The sequence below is a fragment of the Nyctereutes procyonoides genome, unplaced genomic scaffold, assembly GCF_905146905.1.
Source record: "Nyctereutes procyonoides isolate TBG_1078 unplaced genomic scaffold, NYPRO_anot_genome, whole genome shotgun sequence".
Taxonomy (NCBI): Eukaryota; Metazoa; Chordata; class Mammalia; order Carnivora; family Canidae; genus Nyctereutes; species Nyctereutes procyonoides.
Window position 1 is genome coordinate 31,763,751 of NW_026575044.1, and position 21,415 is coordinate 31,785,165.

Below are 21,415 nucleotides of genomic sequence, written 5' to 3' on the forward strand. Positions count from 1 at the left end.
AGGTAACAGTAGTGATATACTTTAACCATAATCATTATGAAAAGCATTGTTCTATTTTCTTGAAACAATTTGAATTTATACAGAAGTCTCTACCTTGTCCTGATGGGTAGGAGTGGCAGCTGTTTCTTGTTCCAGTCTATCTGTTTTGGTCTGAGCTCATACTGAAGCAAGAGATAATTATAGCACTCTTAATAATAAAATGTTTCAGTTCAAAAACCATAATTTTTCCTAGTGATAATTAAAGAAAAAAATTAGTTGTTTCAAGGTATCATGGAATACATTGCTTAAAACCTCAATTGTACCATTATGTATAAACATTTAAATAATTATAAGTGCTCTTTGAAATAAAATTTAACATAGGAAACTTTTCAGCATTGATAGTTATGTGTGAGGGAAATTAGGCAATTCCATACCCAAAGAAATAACATGACATTGATCAAATAAGTTATATATGGTTTTGTGTTTTGTGTTGTATAAACACATAATAAAATGCAATGTATTTCCATATCACTTTATCAGTAAAATGTTAGAGATGATATCAAGACCAAAGCCTCTAATTTCAATTATGACATCCAAATTGGTAGAAGCGTTGGGAGGCTCAGATATGAGATGAAAATACATTATTAACATTTACCAAAAGCAATAGTAATTTAAAAAGTGATTTTTGCCACATATGATTTCTTATGTTCTCTCTAAAAAACCTTTATTTAATTATACAAAATGTATTTGTCCTTTGAAGAATAAATAAAAGAAACTGTTATGCACACAAATTAAAATGTAAAATAAATCTGCAATCCCATGTCTTGCTGTATAACCTTCCCAATGTTGTCTATATGTGTGTTTATACATTTTTAAAACTTTTTTTAAAAAGGTTTTATTTATTTATTCATGAAAGACAGAGAGAGAGAGAGAGAGAGAGAGGCAGAGACATACACAGAGGGAGAAACAGGCTCCCTGTGGGGAACCTGATGTAGAATTCCATCCAGGACCTCAAGAACACGACCTGAGCCAAAGGCAGATGCTCAACCACTGAGCCACCCAGGTGCTCCTGTTTATATATATTTTAAGAAGACATGTAACATATATAAACCTATGTCAACTATTGTTTGAAAAAAGAACGCTAACATCAATCCATGTGTTACAAATATACACATCTATATCATTATCTTTAATGGCTGGATAGTATTCCATGGAAATACTGTATTATAATTTGCTTAAAAAATATTAGACTGATAACATTAACTGGTGCTTTTCCCCCCCTAATTTTGTGATTTTAAATGATGTCTTTTCATGTTTTATACATACAGCTATATAAATTTATTTTCTTATGATACATTCTTAGAAAGTCACATTTCTTAATACATTTTTTTAATTAAGATCTTTTTTTTTCAGATTTTATTGGATTTATTCATGAGAGACACAGAGAGAGAAGCAGAGACACAGGCACAGGCAGAGGGAGAAGCAGGCTCCATGCAGGGAGCCGGACATGGCATTCGAACCGCTGAGCCACCTGGGCTGCCCAAGACCTTATTTTTTTAAAGCAGTTTCAGGTTCACAGAAAAAATGAAGGGTGGGTACAGAGATTTTCCATATACCTGCTACCCCAATACAAGCTCAGCTTCCTCCTTTACCAACCCTAACCAGAGTGGGAGATTTATTGTAATGAAATTGCACTGACAGTTCATAATCACTCAAAGTATATAGTTCTAACATTAGTTCTAACATAGTCCACATTCTAAGAGATGTGTGGTGGTATTCCGTTGTTGTTTTAATTTTCATTTTCCTGATGAGATATGATATGGAGTATCTTTTCATGTACTTATGTGCTATTTATGTATCTCTATATATATGTGTGTGTGTATGTGTATGCATATGCATATATGAGATTCCCAATGATTAAAATAATATTTTTTAATTTGTTCAATATCACAGTGTGTGATAAGATGTTGTGATAAGTAGAGAAAGGAGAATACATTCTATATGTACGAAATTTTTAATGCAAAATTTGGATTATTTTATGACTATTTATTTTTCTATGATTAAGCAATCCTATGCCATTATCTATAAGATCAAGAATTGTTCTGAACCAGTGATATTATACAATTTTTTGTTATTCAGGAAAATTATATGCAAAAAAATCAAGACTTATTAGCTCATGGATTCAGTTTCCCTCTGTTTTTTAAGGGAGAAAAAAAGTGTTTACTTTCAGAAACATAGACTCCTATAATCCTCTTCTGCCAAGAATGGGTAGGGCTTCAAGGAATGAGAGAGTGAGTGCTCAGTAGGTGAGGATCGTGTACTAGAGAGCCATTTTATAGATGCCAGGAAATGTCTAAATTTTGTTTGGGAGAATAATACTAGATGCCATGATCTGGAGAGTATCTAGGAAAGCAATAACCTGTGATTCCAGGAGAACAATTTAATAATCACCCCAAATATGAAAGGTAAATATGCCTTGACATTCCATAGAGAGAAGCAAAATGAGCGTGGCAAGAGATTCTGGCTACATTCCAGATCTGTGGAAAAGTCTGACATAGCTTTTCTGTACACTCCATGAAAAGTTTATGATGATTGAACAAGTGCATTTAAAAGTGTTAGCATGTGATAAAGTTGTATGATATATATTTCCATTTCAAAATGATTTATTTTTGGTAGCTATTTGAGGATCTCTTTATCACCTGGTTTCATACTGATCTACTGACAATTTACAACAGATATGTAGCAACAAAGAAAACACACAATTATGCAAGTTACTTAAGTGTTCAGACTCTGATGGATGAACCCTATAATTATGGACTCAGTCCATATTTGGATCCCATAATTAGCTGGTTATATGATCTTAGAAAATGCATTTTTAAGACTTTTCTCATTTGTAAAATGAAAATTATAATAGCTACCATATCAATGTATATACCATTGCTATGAGGATTACATGAGATAATGTATCATGAAAGATTCGTGAGAAAACACAAGCATGTGGAACAGGAACTTCTAGAACAAAAGAAGTTCTCTTGGCCTTGGCTTCCTCTGGAGAGATGTGCTAGGCCTTAGGCCACAGAGAAAGTCTGAGATTTGGTAAAATGATTCTAGCAGGGAAAAGCCTCTCCTTTGTGGTTATTTTGTTTTATTTTTTATTTTTTTTTAATTTTTTTTTTTTATTTATTTATGATAGTCACAGAGAGAGAGAGGCAGAGACACAGGCAGAGGGAGAAGCAGGCTCCACGCACCGAGAACCCGACGTGGGATTCGATCCCGGGTCTCCAGGATCGCGCCCTGGGCCAAAGGCAGGCGCCAAACCGCTGCGCCACCCAGGGATCCCTATTTTGTTTTATTTTTAATGAAAAGAGCATGGAAATGGATTTGTAGGACTCAGTGACAAACAGGCTGTCATGGCACCAAAAATCTTGGAAAGAAACTCTTCAGAGAAGGTTAGGAGAGCTGGCTGTAGTCCCTGGAGATGGAAAACTGGGTTCATTTTCCTTCATAGCTGAAGTCAAGAATAGCCTCCCTTTCTGGGAAGGGGAGGCCCATTTTTCCAACCAGCTCATCCATAGGCAATCCAGAAAGTGATTTCTAGGTCATCTAACAGACTACACTGCTGGTGTATAACGTGTATAGCGCGCTCTTTGTAATGGATAAGGACTTAAGGAGTAATAGCTATTTTAACTATTGTTATGCATAAGTATTTGAAGGCAGTAGATTGATGTGGCTCCCCTGTGAAGCAAAGTGTGATAAATCTCTAGTAGGGGCTCATTTCTGGGTTTGTGGCTCATTCACAGATGGTTGAAGTAGCTACAAATCTGATCATTAACTTAATTATAACAATTCTATTTGTCATTAGGAAATAAAAGGGTGGTTTATAGATTTGAATATTCACTGTGCTAAACCTAACTGGCTTGAAAAATGTGATATTCCTTTCAGAGCTCAACAAATCTCTCAGAGCTTCAAATTACTACTGTCATATTTATTATCATCATTATTATTATTATTCACATACATAAGAATGTTAATGCACCAAAATCAAATTTTCAAGTAAAAATAAAAATGGGGAACCAAGGTCAATAGAATGTAATGCACCAACACACTAATAACACAATCAGATTTTAGAAATCTAATAGGTATTTACCATTAACATAAATGTGTAGTATTTATCCATAGAGAGGTATTATGCTATTTCAAACCAATGCAACTATGTTAATCACAGTATAATGGTTTGATGTTAATATTTGTCTCTGGAGAATACCATCATTCTATTTCCCATATCTTTGGGAAATATTCTCCAGTTCAAATAAAGCATGGATGGGAGAAACTAGTCAATTAAGTGACCCATGAGAAGACTGAAAGTACTGTTTATTGATGGGTATTGTCAACACAAAATAGTTGTATTTATTTGTTTTATGAGCATGGTACAAAACGTAGACAGTAAAAGATCTTTTTTTAATCTTGCCTCCAATCCAATCACTCTCCCCACAGATAACTATTATTAAGCAGGGTTCTTTGTATACAATTTGAGGGATATTTTATATAAAAACAAATTAACATACTTTCTTTTTAAAAACAAAAAAAACATTATAATAATATACATACTGTTCTTTGCATAACATTTTCATTAACAATAATGAATTTTTTTCCTTAATGGGCATTAAAACATTTTCTTTTTTTTTTTTGAGAAGATGAATTGCTTTTAAATATGACATGTATAAATTTGATTTTCTCTTTAGATCGGCTCCTAGAAGATAAAATGGTCGAAAGACTTGAGTGTTTATTATTTTTAGAAATAACACAATTATGCTCCCACCAGGAATATATAATTGCTGTTTCTCCATATCTTTATCAACATAGTTTGGTCTGACTTTTAACAATCTGATAAAATTTTAACGTGGTTTTAAATTTGATCTAACTTTCATCTTAAATGAATTGGGGTCATGCATATATTTAAGAGAAATATGTATTTTCTATTTTATGAACTGTGAGTTCAAGTAATTTTTCCATGTTTTCCTATTGGATCATTGGTCTTATTCATGTTAATGAAAGAAGCTATTTATATTTTAGGAAAATTAGATGTTTGAGATGTTAACGGCAAGTTTTTGGCTTTTTTATTTAATCACTTACATTTTAGTCTTACTTATTTTGACTATTACATTCATAACTTATTAATGTATGATATATAGGGTCTTTATTTTAGGTCTTCTGAGTTTTGTGTCTCAATTAATATTAGGGATGTAAAATAATTTTCACTATTTGTTCTAATACTGGTAGAGTGTTTTTTTTTCCTTTGGAGGGGAGGGTGATTTTTGTTGAAGTACTGTATTTTGGCATTATTAAGCTATTGCTTCTCTGCTTTAACTCAATATTCTGTACCCCAGTTAGCGATGTTGTACTTTTGCAACACTTACATACAGAACCAGCTGTGTCATGTGCCTCAGAAATACCAGCACAAAACATGGTCCACTCTCACATACGTTGTCTGGTCACAGGCCTCTCTTTCAAGTGCTGAGATTACGTGATATGATTTCTCATTTTGCATTTTTTTGGATCATCAATAAGTAGTGAACAATTGGTTACAGTGAAGTATTTCTGCTAAAATAATTGATGTACTGTTTGTTTCCTGCCAGAACATTCCACAAGTGTGATACAAACACACATCAAGAAAAGTGCCCGGGGATTGGGGTAACTGGGTGATGGGCACTGAGGAGGGCAATTGATGGGACGAGCACTGGGTGTTACACTATATGTTGGCAAATCAAACTTAATTTAAAAAAAAAGAAAAAAAGGGAAAAGAAATAACATTTTTAAAAAGTGCCAAGATCTAAGAAGAATGTCCACAAAATGAACACACCTGTGGAAGAAGCACCTAGAACAAGAGGCAGGCATTTTTATCAGTTGAGACATACTCTCATTCATACATCTCATTCTAATGTCTCAGTTTTCCATCATGGAGATAACCAGTCTTGGGCTTCTAATTCCATGAATGCATTTTGTCTGTTAACTTTATAAAATCACATAGTGTGTACTCTTTTTTTTTTTTAACAGCTTTTCCTACTGATTATTGTTTTTAAGACTCATCCATGTTACTGACTACAGTTTTGGTTTATTTATCATCATTAATAGATTCTATTCCATTATCTCCATGTATCACAAATTTATTCATGGGTGGAATTCGAAGTGATTTTAGAAATAGTTCTGTGAAGATTCTTACATGTGACTTTTGGCGAACGTATACACAAATATTTGGGAAGTTATATCTAGAAGTAGAGTTGCTGGGTAACAGGTAGCTTTATTCTGTATCAGCAAACAATTTTCTAGGAAAATATCTGCAGACAATTACAGTTATGTTAATTCTTCACCTTCCTGTGATTTCCACTTTAGTAATTTTGGTGGTATATAGTAGTACCATATTTTGAATTTATTTTCTCTGATAATCAGTTAATTTGAGCCTGTTTCTATTTGTAGTGGGCATTCGGGATTCTCATTTTTTTAAGAGCTCAAGCACTTTTTACCAATTATCCATTTTATTTCCTCTTTATCTTATTGATTCATAATACATACTCCAATTCTGCAGCTTATCTTTTCATTGTCTTAACTTTTTCTTTCCACAAAAATAGTTTCATAAACTATAAATTTCCCTTTTTATTTTCCTTTTTTCCTTTTATTTTTTCCTTTATGTCTCATACTTTTGTGGTATTTTCTTACCATATGTTCAAGACAATTTATTTTTATTTTTCCCCAGATTTCATCAGGAATAAATTATTATGTGCCATACAAAATAGAAATCAATATTCTTTCATTCTACCCAATATAGATACAAATTGGCCCCATAAAATTTGAGAATATTCTCTTTTTGACTTTACTTCAATGTATTCTTTGTCATAAATTAGGAGACCATACTATATATTTCTGTCTCTGTTCTATTTCATTGGTTTATTTAATATTCCCCTTATAGAAAAAGCTCAGTCTTAATTAATTCACTGTTATAATACATTTTTTTCTGATAAATCCTACTTGCTTTGTTCTTCATTGAAAAATCTGCCTTTGCTTTCCTTCTTTTATATTACATATAAATTTTAGAATCACTTTATAAAATTCCCCCCGAAATCTGATTATTTTATAAATACGCTTTTCAATTTTTAGGTTAATTTCGTTAGAGTTAACCTCTTTTAATATTAAATCTTTCAATTCATGAATACTGAGTGTTATTAGTACTTACTCATGATGGCAAAGAATTGATATCCTTAAAATATCATTATTTTAATCCACAAATTCAATACAATTCCTACTCAATTTCAACAGAATTTTTCGAGGTTGACATTTTTTAAAAAAATTAGAATAAAACTCCCAAATTGCAAAGACAAACTGAAAACCTAAAAAACAAAAATCTACTAATTAAGATCTCAATCAGGAAATTTATGCTACAAAACTAACACATACTGCAAAGCCAGTATGGATGGTATGGATGTAGAGAGAAATAGATTAATACATAAACCAAGGAGCTAAGAAACAGATGCCTGCCTTAAGGATACAGTGAAAACCCAAGGAAAATAATAAGAATCACTTAGCTCAAGCTTATAAAACAATAAGTACATAAATAAATGAATTACCTAATTAATAAGGAAGATAGAAAAGCTCTTTCTTACAGTGTAATGACAATTACTAAATGTAGAAAGAGTGAAATAGTGACAAAATATCTTTTGAAAATATTATAGTTACAATCAAGAATAACCAAGAATCATCAACAGATGTTAAATATATGGGGTGAAAATTTGGTAGAGAATGAAACATTTACTAACCCATTTCTCCCATATTGCAAATGGAAGGTGGTCACTTTATGATTTAGAAACCTGGCAGAGTTCAGAAGTGAACAAAATTAATGTCACCAATATTGAGAAAACTGATGTGTTGTGCCTCCTAATGTGAGAATGTAAAACCTCTCATGCTATACTCCTACCAAAAGTGTATATAACCTGAATGTAATCGTGAATAAACACCAGACAACCAGAATCTATAAAGGAACAAATTTGTATCTTCAAAAACAGAAATGTCATGACAGACAAGGACTGTTTCCAGCTTAAAGTAGACTAAAGAGGTGACAAGTAAATGCAATGGGTGATCTTGGTTTGGATTCTAGTTTGCCAAAAGACAATACATAGAGGAAATTGTTAAACAATTAGCAAAATTTAATATGAACTGCCTTCTAGAGAGTAAAACACACATTTAAATTTCATGAATTTGATAATCATATGGATGGTATATAAGTCAATGCCCTTATTATTAAGAGACATATATTCCAGTTACTCTCAAAGAGTTCAGTAAAAATAATACAACTACTACTAATAATTTATAGATAGAGGAAAACAAAAAGTGGCAAAACGCTAACAATTGGTGAATATAGATAGAGGGTAAAAGGCGGTACTTTCTACTATGCTCAGAACTTTTTGCAAATTTTGAAATTACTTCAAAAATAAAAAAAAATAAAATTAAAAGAATCTCTCCTCAGAATCCTAAGGACTTTGTCATCAGACAGACCTTTAGAAACTTCTTGGAATTATGTCAGACCCCTCAGCAATGTTTATATGTTACTGCTCTTGCAATTTCTACTTCAACAACTATAGTACTGGTTAAGTATTTTCACGTAGTTAGGTTGTTATTGATAGATAACATACCATCTGAGTAACTTCAGTAGTTTTGTTGTTATTTATAATACCAGTGATACGTGGTCTTAAATGTTGGGTAATCATCTATGACAATGTTCTCTCAATGGGGCCCCAAGGGTGATCATTGAAAAAACATATTAATACTGTATGACCTTCCCTAGGGTGCTTTCACACCTAGTATGAAATACTAATATATAAACAGATTTGTTTAATACAATTTGTGAAAGTTTAAGAAGTGTTATACAGAGTATACTCAGAGGCAGCAGAGGAGTGTCTAACTTAATTGAATAACATTGGAAAGGGACAGGTTAGGAGAGGTAAGGGATGAACAAGAAAGGCTTGGAGGAGATGACCCCAGAGCTGAAGCGGAGGGAAGTGAATGAATTGCATAGATGAAAGTGTGGGCATCTCTCAGACCTGTGAGTAAACCTGAAGGCAACAGTGTGGGGTGTTTGAGAAACTATGAGCAAAGACAGAACCTACGGAAGGAGGAAAGCTGAAGGCTAGTGATAGGAGTTGAGGTTGGTGATGAAAGAGCACCCAGCTCAATGTTCAAATATTTTAATGGCCTTTAAATTACATACATGGGGCTTGTATTAGGCTACATGATTTCATAAGCCTTTAGAAAGAAGAATCCTGCTTGGATCTCTGTCTATATACTCCATAACCATTTTTATACCCGGGAGAATTATAAATCATTTAAGGTTTCCCTCCCAGCGAGATCTTCAGCTCAGTGAAGAAAGGGCCAGCCCCAGGTTTAAAAGTCTTGTGCATCATTCTTATCTTCACGCCATTCCTTCTGTATCCCTCCCATTTCCTTCTCTCTGGAATGTGTTCATTCTTCAGAATTTCTCCAAGGATTCATTGGTGGTAAATTCTATACACTATTGTGAGTCCACAACAATAACTTTATTTTAACTTCTTTCTTTTTCATAAGTTTAGTTGGTTGTCATATTTCACTTTATTTTATATTATGACATAAATATCGTCATACTTTTATATTTTATGTTTATCACCATTTTCTCTTAGCACTTTAAAAATATTTCTTTTTTGAAGACTTTTTATTTATTCATTTGAGAGAGAGAAAGAGAGATCACAAACAGGGGGAAAGGCAGAGGGAAAGGGAGAAGCAGACTCCCCATTGAGCTGAGAGTCTGATGTGGGGCTCCATCCCAGGACCTGGAGATCATAATCTGATTCAAAAACAGATGCTTAACCATCTGAAACACCAAGGTGCCCCCTTAAAAATGTTATTTCATTGCCATTTGGCCCTTATTGTCATTGCTGAAAAATCTGTGGATAGATTTTCCCCACCAACAGATGAAACAACTGAAGCTCAGAAAAGTTAAATATCACAGAGCTAACGACTAGATGATTTAAATCAGAATCTTTGGTTCCAGGGTACTCTATAGCTTCCCTTTTTGCAAATTCTCTCTCCTGTCCTTTTTATGTCACAGGTAAAAGAAGGAAAAAGTTTAAGCTAATGAACTGCTACAGTGGTCCTGTCAAAGTTTTAATGAATGTTTCCAATTCCTCCTCTTCTCTTTGACAGTAAAGTAGTTGGCACAGTGGAGTGAGTGGTTATAGCATAGGCTCTGAAATCATTTGACTGTGCATGGTTGTCTTCTCATTCCAATTCAACACATTTCACCCCTTACAAAACAAAACCAAAACCAAAAACAATTCCCTTTGTGCTTTGGTTTCTTTATGTCCAAAATGGTGATAAATCGTTATCTATCTTATACACATATGATAATGAAATAAATTATGATAGAAATCCTTAGCACAAGGTCTGGCACACAATACTCAAATGTTAGAAAACATCATGTCAAATATAACCTAATTTTCCTATTCCTGGTAGAAATGACCAAATACTGAGTTGGCCTCACAAAATCTTCCATATGTTTCTGACTGGCCTTACAAATCAAACCTTATAAGATATAATCGGGGTAACATAAATAGGCAAAAATGAGTTCAGTATGTTAAATATAAAATGAAAAACATATTTTTGACATTTATAGATGAACATGTTGAATAATTTATAATTTCTACATTATTTACAGAGATAAATTGAATTTAATTTGCTTATATTGCTTTTGCCTCAATACATTCAAAGCATTAATCCTGGAGTTAAAAGCATCCAAGAAGCAATCTTGTAGCAAGGACTATGGGATCATGAGTATACATATATTTTTCTTTTAAATAAGTGGAACCATCAGAGATAGCCACAATTCACCATGAAGGTTTGTGAAAGCAGGGCTAATTCTTCAGGTCAAAATACATGGGTTTCAGGGACAATTATCTATCACATCCATCATTTTTGCTACTCTCCACTACAGCCCCATAAAGTATAATAAATACTGCTTGTGTCAGGTCTTAATCACTGATGTTTAAGTTTGAAAAGTATTTGCTTTGTGGTGCTTTTATTAGATGTACATCAAAAAGGATAAGGTAGAAGCACATGCAAAATGGAAAATCTATAGTTGCCTTGACAATTTTCACCTTCAGAAAAGATGCTTGCCGGGGAGGGAGGGGCAAGATGGCGGAAGAGCAGGGTCCCCAAATCACCTGTCCCCACCAAGTTACCTAGATAACCTTCAAACCATCCTGAAAATCTACGAATTCAGCCTGAGATGTAAAGAGAGACCAGCTGGAACGCTACAGTGAGAAGAGTTCGCGCTTCTATCAAGGTAGGAAGACGGGGAAAAAGAAATAAAGACACAAAAGGCCTCCGAGGGGGAGGGGCCCCGCGAGGAGCCGGGCTGAGGCCGGGGCGAGTGTCCCCAGGACAGGAGAGCCCCGTCCCGGAGGAGCAGGAGCTGCACCAACCTTCCCGGGCGGGCGGAAAGGGGCTCGCAGGGAGTTGGAGCAGGACCCAGGAGGGCGGGGATGCCCTCGGGCTCCCGGGGACACTAACAGACACCTGCGAGCGCAGGGGAGTGCTCCGAGCTCCCTAAGGGCTGCAGCGCGCACGGAGGGACCGACCGGAGCAGCTCGGAGGGGCTCGGGCGGCGGCTCCGCGGAGGGGGCTGCGGGGCGGGAGCGCGAATCCCACAGCGCAGGCCCCGGAGCACAGGGCGCCGGGACACAGCCCAGGATCCGGCCTCCCCCGGGACAGGCAGAGGCCGGGAGGGCCCAGGACAGCAAGGACGCTCCTGCCCCGAGCTGAGCAGATCAGCGGCCCCGCCCCGGAGCCTCCAGGCCCTGCGGACGGAGAGCCGAGAGCCCCGAGCCCGAGCCCCGTAGTTCCTGCGGAGGCTGAATCCAGGCTTCCAGAGTTGCCGTAGCAACTGCTGCTGTTCCTCCTGGGGCCTGGCGGGGTAAAAAACCCCCGCTGAGCCCTGCAGCAGGCAGGGGCAGAGCAGCTCCCCCAAGTGCTAACACCTGAGAATCAGCACAGCAGGCCCCTCCCCCAGAAGACCAGCTGGACGGACCAGTGATACTCCCCCGTGTTCCAATACAACTTGTTTTTGGCCACTCTGCACTGAGCAAAATGACTAGAAGGAAAACCTCACTTCAAAAGAAAGAATCAGAAACAGCCCTCTTTCCCACAGAGTTACAAAATCTGGATTACACTTCAATGTCAGAAAGCCAATTCAGAAGCACTATTCTACAGCTACTGGTGGCTCTAGAAAAAAGCATTAAGGCCTCACGAGACTTCATGACTGCAGAATTTAGATCCAATCAGGCAGAAATTAAAAATCAATTGAATGAGATGCAATCCAAACTAGAAGTCCTAACGACGAGGGTTAACGTGGTGGAAGAACGAGTGAGTGACATAGAAGACAAGTTGATGGCAAAGAGGGAAACTGAGGAAAAAAGAGACAGACAATTAAGGGACCATGAAGACAGATTAAGGCAAATAAATGACAGTCTGAGGAAGAAAAACCTACGTTTAATTGAGGTTCCCGAGGGCGCCGAAAGGGACAGAGGGCCAGAATATGTATTTGAACAAATCCTAGCTGAAAACTTTCCCAATCTGGGAAGGTAAACAGGCATTCAGATCCAGGAAATAGAGAGATCCCCCCCTAAAATCAATAAAAACCGTTCAACACCTCGACATCTAATAGTGAAGCTTGCAAATTCCAAAGATAAAGAGAAGATCCTTAAAGCAGCAAGAGACAAGAAGTCCCTGACTTTCATGGGGAGGAATATTAGGGTAACAGCAGACCTCTCCACAGAGACCTGGCAGGCCAGAAAGGGCTGGCAGGATATATTCAGGGTCCTAAATGAGAAGAACATGCAACCAAGAATACTTTATCCAGCAAGGCTCTCATTCAAAATGGAAGGAGAGATAAAGAGCTTCCAAGACAGGCAGGAACTGAAAGAATATGTGACCTCCAAACCAGCTCTGCAAGAAATTTTAAGGGGGACTCTTAAAACTCCCCTTTAAGAAGAAGTTCAAGTAACTCTGAACGTGAATGGGCTTAATGACCCCATCAAAAGGCGCAGAGTTTCAGACTGGATAAAAAAACAGGACCCATCTATTTGCTGTCTACAAGAGACTCATTTTAGACAGAAGGACACCTACAACCTGAAAATAAAAGGTTGGAGAACCATTTACCATTCAAATGGTTCTCAAAATATACCCTAAAAACTACAGAACACTTCTGAAAGAAATTGAGGAAGACACAAAGAGATGGAAAAATATTCCATGCTCATGGATTGGCAGAATTAATATTGTGAAAATGTCAATGTTACCCAGGGCAATTTACACGTATAATGCAATCCCTATCAAAATACCATGGACTTTCTTCAGAGACTTAGAACAAATTATTTTAAGATTTGTGTGGAATCAGAAAAGACCCCAAACAGCCAGGGGAATTTTAAAAAAAGAAAACCATATCTGGGGGCATCACAATGCCAGATTTCAGGTTGTACTACAAAGCTGTGTTCATCAAGACAGTGTGGTACTAGCACAAAAACAGACATATAGATCAATGGAACAGAACAGAGAACCCAGAAGTGGACCCTGAACTTTATGCTCAACTAATATACGATAAAGGAGGAAAGACGATCCACTAGAAGAAAGACACTCTCTTCAATCAATGGTGCTGGGAAAATTGGACATCCACATGCAGAAGAATGAAACTGGACCACTCTCATGCACCATACACAAAGATAAACTCAAAATGGATGAAAGATCTAAATGTGAGACAAGATTCCATCAAAATCCCAGAGAAGAACTCAGGCAACACCCTTTTTGAACTTGGCCACAGTAACCGGAGAAGGACAAACAGTGTATGTTCTCATTCATTTGGGGAATATGAATAATAGCGAAAGGGAATATAAGGGAAGGGAGAAGAAATGTGTGAGAAATATCAGAAAGGGAGACAGAACATAAAGACTTCTAACTCTGGGTAATGAACTAGGGGTGGTGGAGGGGGAGGAGGGTGGGGGGTGGGGGTGAATGGGTGACGGGCACTGAGGGGTACACTTGACGGGATGAGCACTGGGTGTTATTCTGTATGTTGTTAAATTGAACACCAATAAAAATTAATTTATAAAAAAAATAAAAAAAAATTTACAAGCTGAAAAAAAAAATAAAAAATAAAGTGTCATCCTAAAAAATAAACCAATAAAAATAAAGCGTTCATCCTGCTGAAATTATAAAAAAAAAAAAAAAAAAAAAAAAAAAAAAGAAAAGATGCTTGCCTTGAAGCTTAGATGTTTTCATTTACTAATGGTATTACATATTAGTGGCAAATTCTAATGACTTCTGAAGTGTAAAGAGAACCAAACTCAAGATATTTATTTTAGACTGCATGCGAATTTTTAACTTCATAAAATAGACCAATACTTGAAATTGTGTGATTATATTTACTTTCACATACAGTCTATACCTCAGTTCAATAAGACCTGCCAAATGGTAATAAATCAATGCTCTTGCAAATCAGATGTTTCTTTTAGGCCACCACTTAAACAGAGAAAACAAATGCAGGATTATATTGTTTTGTTTTTGCTTAGTGTTTTGCCTGTCATCATACGCAAATTTAATCAGCATTATTAGTAACTGTCAACAGCATATTTTGAACATAAGGCAAATACAGCAGGTGGTTTAAAAAATCACTGAAAGCAAAAATGCAAAACAAATGATTGTTAGGAAATGCTAATCTATTTCTGCATAAATTTAAGATAAATTAAAATGCATGCAAAGCTCCCACTGAAGGTTAATCCTGGAGAGAAGGGGAAATAAATTAACCAATTGTTGTTATTAGACCATTTGTCTAAAGCTAAAGTACTAAATATTTTACTCTATACTAATTGATTTGATTCAAAAAAATGTGGCTTACTTACATTTATAAAATATGAGAAAATGAAATTAAGAGTTTAAGTAACAGTTTTTTATACTAACAAATTTGAAAGGTGTTTCTTTGTTTGAAACACAGTACTATTTTTGGCATATTTGCTTATTTTAAGCATAGCACCAATTTTAACTAAAAAAGAAACTATAGATATAATTCCTAACATAAACAGTACATATGTAATAAGATTTTTTTTATTCTGATCTAATTATATCTTGAGTAACTTTAAGATTGCCTTACTATTTTGGAAGAGGACCACGGAAAATCCATTAGGAAAGGTATTCACTTATTAAGATCATGAGCTACGATTATACTCAGATGTAAATGACAATTTATTTTTTTTTTAATTATTTTTTTGTAAATGACAATTTAAAAGAAAAGTAAGTGTATGGTTCTCTACCCACTGTTTTCTTCCTCACAGGGTAGGGGAACCACCACGGAAATATCTTCTGAGCTTTTTATAGGTATCACAGAAACCGTCATTTGAAACCATGCTTCCAGAGATCTAACAGGTGCTTAGATGATGGAAGCAATTTCATCAGTAAGAAAGAATGTCACTCCAGAGCACCATTTACCCACCTGCCAAACTAGATACAGGAATCTCCAAGGAGCTCTTGCTATTTTAATCTTCTGAAAAATTAAAAGGTATGATAAAACAATTGAGACCAGGGACTTTGTGATGATTAACTCTAATGTCTTTTAGTGTGGGCCATAGCCAGAAAATGAAAATGTAGGTGAAATGCGTATAGTCCTCAATTAAATTTAAATACCTGCAGAAGACAGACCCAAGTATTAAGAACTCCTTGAGAGCAGAGAGTTGGTGATACAACACAGAAAGAATTTCTACATTTGCAAGAAGTTTTATGCTGAGTGTCTATTTCTGTTTTTATATAAAATATACAAATTCATTTCAAAAAAAGGTCCCAACCAAAGTTTAAAACTTTACATTAATCAAGTTAGTAATTTCTTAGAAAATGTCCTATGCAAATTGTTTTTTTTTTTCCCAAATACAAAGTAACTGAATATTGGAACTGACTTGATGCAATGGGTATTGGTGCTGACCCAAACAAACAGCATACTTAGTAGTCTCTGTAATACCAGTGAGAGGACAGGAGAGCCATTAGAATGCACTGCAGAATGTCTTACACTCTTCTACCTGCTTCTCTCATCCTTTGTTCTAGACAGCATCTTCTTCCACAAATCCTTCTACTCTCAAACAAAGTCTTTCTGGGTCATAATTCACATAAGCATTCTCTTGCTCTCCCCTCTCAGCACTTCCATAATACCCTGTTCTTAGTTCTCTGGCCAAATTCGAACTTCCTTTGTGCTGTAAATCACTATGTGTGCTTTCCCTGTGTGCTTTTCCCTATCCCTTGCCCTAGTTTTCCACTACAAAATATCAAGATTCAAAAAAAGAATATAATGGTTTCCATCTTTGCTGGTGATACTGGCAGGGGAACTCAACAGTGGTGAGAAAACCTGAGATGGTGCAAATGTTAATATCCACTGCTTCCTGCGGCTTAGTGTCTAATGGAAAATACAGAAAACACAACCCCAAATTATAGTGCAACCTTCTATTATCACCCGGGATAAGCCAGTCAGAGAAAGACAAATACGATATGATCTCACTCTTATGTGAAATTTAAGAAACAAAACAAAGGAACAAAGGGAAGATAAAGAAAGAGAGAAATCAAAAAAACAGACTCTTATCTATAAGAGAACAAACTGATGGTTAGCAGACGGGATATGGGGAGGGGGGATGAGTGAAATGGGTGATGGGGATTAAGAGTGCACGCATCTTGAGGGGCATCAGGTGATGCATGGAAGTGTTGAATTGCTGTATTGTACAGCTGAAACTAATATAACACTGTACATTAACTACATTGAAATTAAAATTAAAAAGATGAGTCCCCCCCCAAAAAAAAGAATTTAAATAGCCCATACCATGTGGTTTGCAAACATATCATTGCTCGGTGAACAATCTAGAACCACAGAAGAAGAGAGAAGGGAAGGATGGGAGAAGTCCCGAAGGATGAGGAGGTGAGGAGTTATAGAATGTCATCCAGCATCAACAATGCTAAAAGAAATACTAACCCAATACTAACTTCCAGATTTTTAAATCTGGAAACCACTGCTAGGGTATAGAAATGGTTTTGTTTTGTTCTGTTTTAACTGGGCCCAGTTAATCCTGGTGGTTTTGAGTAACAGAACTAGGTTTTTTTTTTTTTTTCTCCCCTTCGGTTACATTTTTTTTTCCTCCTTCAGTGTAGCACTTTTTAAAGTTAATACTATATAAAAGAGCTTCTGTTTAAGGGCTATAAAAAAAGTAAATTTTTAAATATTATCTTTCCACTCAATATCAACCAAATTCTTGTAAGGTAAACAGGTGCTTGATGTCACTGCACAGAATGATCTAGTGAGTCATGAGCACTAGACTGGAAAACCAGAGAGATGTAGAACATGAGATAGGTCCTAATCCACACCGAAGTTAGAAGGAAACCTACAAGACTGGGTTTATGAGCAGGTCAGAAGAATCACAGCTGAATTATAGAAAGGTAGGTTCGGGAATGTTTGGATGGCTAGAAAATAGGTAGAGGTTACATTGCAAAGTTTCGTCATTACATCAAGAGCAATGGGAAGCCACCAAGAGGGTGTAAGCAGTAGAGAGGTGTGATCAAATTTGAGTTTAGATGGATGCATGGAAAAGTGGACAGAGGTTACAAATTTGAGAGAGTTTTTAGTTACATTATTTGTATTTAGTTATTTGAGTTACATTGTTGGAATTCAGTTACTACTTAGAATAAGTACCTGTTATATTGTCTAGGAAAGGACAATGATAGGATTCCTACTATGTAGTAATTTGATGAAATTATTTAAAAATTAATGCTTATAACAAATCTTAACATCAGAAATACAGAGTAAGCATTCCACAAATTTTAGCTATTGCTATTACTACTAATATTACAAAAATCACTTAAATGGCTAGAAATGATCCAAATGAGAAAACTAATTCTTAAAAAATATAATTAAGTTATGTTAAATAGGATGAGAATTACAAGGTATGTATTGGATTTATATGTCAAGTATATCTCTCATAAACAACATATTTTTAGGTCTTGCTTATTTTTCTCCAGTCTCACAATTTTTTTTGTTTTGTTTTTAATAAATTAATTTTTATTGGTGTTCAATTTACCAACATACAGAATAACACCCAGTGCTCATCCCGTCAAGTGTCCCCCTCAGTGCCTGTCACCCATTCACCCCCACCCCCCACCCTCCTCCCCCTCCACCACCCCTAGTTCGTTTCCCTGAGTTAGGAGTCTTTATGTTCTGTGTCCCTTTCTGATATCTCCCGCACATTTCTTCTCCCTTCCCTTATATTCCCTTTCACTATTATTCATGTTCCCCAAATGAATGAGAACATACACTGTTTGTCCTTCTCCGATTGACTTCACTCAGCATAATACCCTCCAGTTCCATCCACGTTGAAGCAAATGGTGGGTATTTGTCGTTTCTAATGGATGAGTAATATTCCATTGTATTCATAGACCACAGCTTCTTTATCCATTCATCTTTCGATGGACACGGAGGCTCCTTCCACAGTTTGGCTATTGTGGACATGGCTGCTAGAAACATCGGGGCGCAAGTGTCCCGGCGTTTCATTGCATTTGTATCTTTGGGGTAAATCCCCAACAGTGCAATTGCTGGGTCATAGGACAGGTTTATTTTTAACTCTTTGAGGAACCTCCACACAGTTTTCCAGAGTGGCTGCACCAGTTCACATTCCCACCAACAGTGTAAGAGGGTTCCCTTTTCTCCACATCCTCTCCAACATTTGTGGTTTCCTGCCTTGTTAATTTTCCCCATTCTCACTGGTGTGAGGTGGTATCTCATTGTGGTTTTGATTTGTATTTCCCTGATGGCAAGTGATGTGGAGCATTTTCTCATGTGCATGTTGGCCATGTCTATGTCTTCCTCTGTGGGATTTCTCTTTATGTCTTTTGCCCATTTCATGATTGGATTGTTTGTTTCTTTGGTGTTGAGTTTAATAAGTTCTTTATAGATTATGGAAACTAGCCCTTTATCTGATATGTCATTTGCAAACATCTTCTCCCATTTTGTAGGTTGTCTTTGAGTTTTGTTGACTGTATCCTTTGCTGTGCAAAAGCTTCTTATCTTGATGAAGTCCCAATAGTTCATTTTTGCTTTTGTTTCTTTTGCCTTAGTGGATGTATCTTGCAAGAAGTTACTGTGGCTGAGTTCAAAAAGGGTGTTGCCTGTGTTCTCCTCTAGGGTTTTGACGGAATCTTGTCTCACATTTAGATCTTTTATCCATTTTGAGTTTATCATTTGACAAAATACAGCATCCATTCCTGATCAAAACTCTTCAGAGTGTAGGGATAGAGGGAACATTCCTCAACATCTTAAAAGCCATCTACGAAAAGCCCACAACAAATATCATTCTCAATGGGGAAGCACTGGAGGCCTTTCCCCTAAGATCAGGAACAAGACAGGGATGTCCACTCTCACCACTGCTATTCAACATAGTACTGGAAGTCCTAGCCTCAGCAATCAGACAACAGAAAGACATTAAAGGCATTCAAATTGGCAAAGAAGAAGTCAAACTCTCCCTCTTCGCCGATGACATGATACTCTACATAGAAAACCCAAAAGCCTCCACCCCAAGATTGCTAGAACTCATACGGCAATTTGGTAGCGTGGCAGGATACAAAATCAATGCCCAGAAATCAATGGCATTCCTATACACTAACAATGAGACTGAGAAAGAGAAATTAAGGAGTCAATCCCATTTACAATTGCACCCAGAAGCATAAGATACCTAGGAATAAACCTAACCAAAGAGGTAAAGGATCTATACCCTAAAAACTACAGAACACTTCTGAAAGAAATTGAGGAAGACACAAAGAGATGGAAAAAGATTCCATGCTCATGGATTGGCAGAATTAATATTGTGAAAATGTCAGTGTTACCCAGGGCAATTTACACGTTTAATGCAATCCCTATCAAAATACCATGGACTTTCTTCAGAGAGTTAGAACAAATTATTTTAAGATTTGTGTGGAATCAGAAAAGACCCCGGATAGCCAGGGGAATTTTAAAAAAGAAAACCATATCTGGGGGCATCACAATGCCAGATTTCAGGTTGTACTACAAAGCTGTGGTCATCAAGACAGTGTGGTACTGGCACAAAAACAGACACATAGATCAATGGAACAGAATAGAGAACCCAGAAGTGGACCCTGAACTTTATGGTCAACTAATATTCAATAAAGGAGGAAAAACTATCCATTGGAAGAAAGACAGTCTCTTCAATAAATGGTGCTGGGAAAATTGGACATCCACATGCAGAAGAATGAAACTAGATCACTCTCTTGAACCATACACACAGATTTTATTTATTTATTCATGAGAGACACACAGAGAGAGAAACAGAGACACAGGCAGAGGGAGAAGCAGTCTCCATGCAGGGAGCCCGATGTGGGACTCGATCCCAGGACTCCAGGATCACGCCCTGGGCTGAAGGCAGGCGCTAAACCGCTGAGCCACCCAGGTATCCCCTAACTGAATATTAAAAAAAAAATCATTCTGTCTTGTCTATTGGCATTTTATTTATAATTTTTAAATTATATTTTATTGATTTTTCTAGGGACTATCATATTCACCTCTAATTTATTATAATTACCTTCAATTAGTAACATATCACTTTAATTAAACATATCTAATGACAAGTTAATTTTATTTACTTCTATTTATATCCTTTGTTCTATTGCTGCCATACATTTTATTTCTATTTATATTAACCCATGATGCATTATCGCTTTTCTGTTTTAAGTAGTCAATTAATTTTCGAAGCGTGAAAAAATAAATAAGCATTTTGTTACTATTTACATTAATCACTCCCAGCATTCTTCATTCCTTCTTATGGACCAAAAAATTGTATCTGTATCTGTATCTGGTTTTATTTTTCCTATAGTGAACAATATGGAGTCTCATAACAAAATTAGAGGAGGAAATAAGTATATTTTCTGGGGGGAGGAGGGGTCTACTCATTCCATGCCAGGAACACAATGAGTAGTGTGGAGCTGCTGGAAATGTCAATCATCTTGAAGCAGCCTAATGCAGTTTGTGAAAATGATGGAAGAATCATAATGGGAAGACAGCAGAGGCATAGAACATTTAATTGCTGCCAAACTGGGGATTTTTCACCTAAGTAGCATATACATATGCTGGTCATGCTGCTAGTGTTTTTGTTTTGTTTTAGTTTTTACTTCACCATTGCTTATTAGATTTGTCAATCTTCCCATCTCCAATTTTGTGGCCATTTCTACATATTGAGGTCTCAAGCCCATTAATTTAGAAACTTTATTTTTAATTTCCCCGAACAATGAATGTTTACATTACGCATATTTATGTATGTGGGAAGAAATCTTGGTTAAA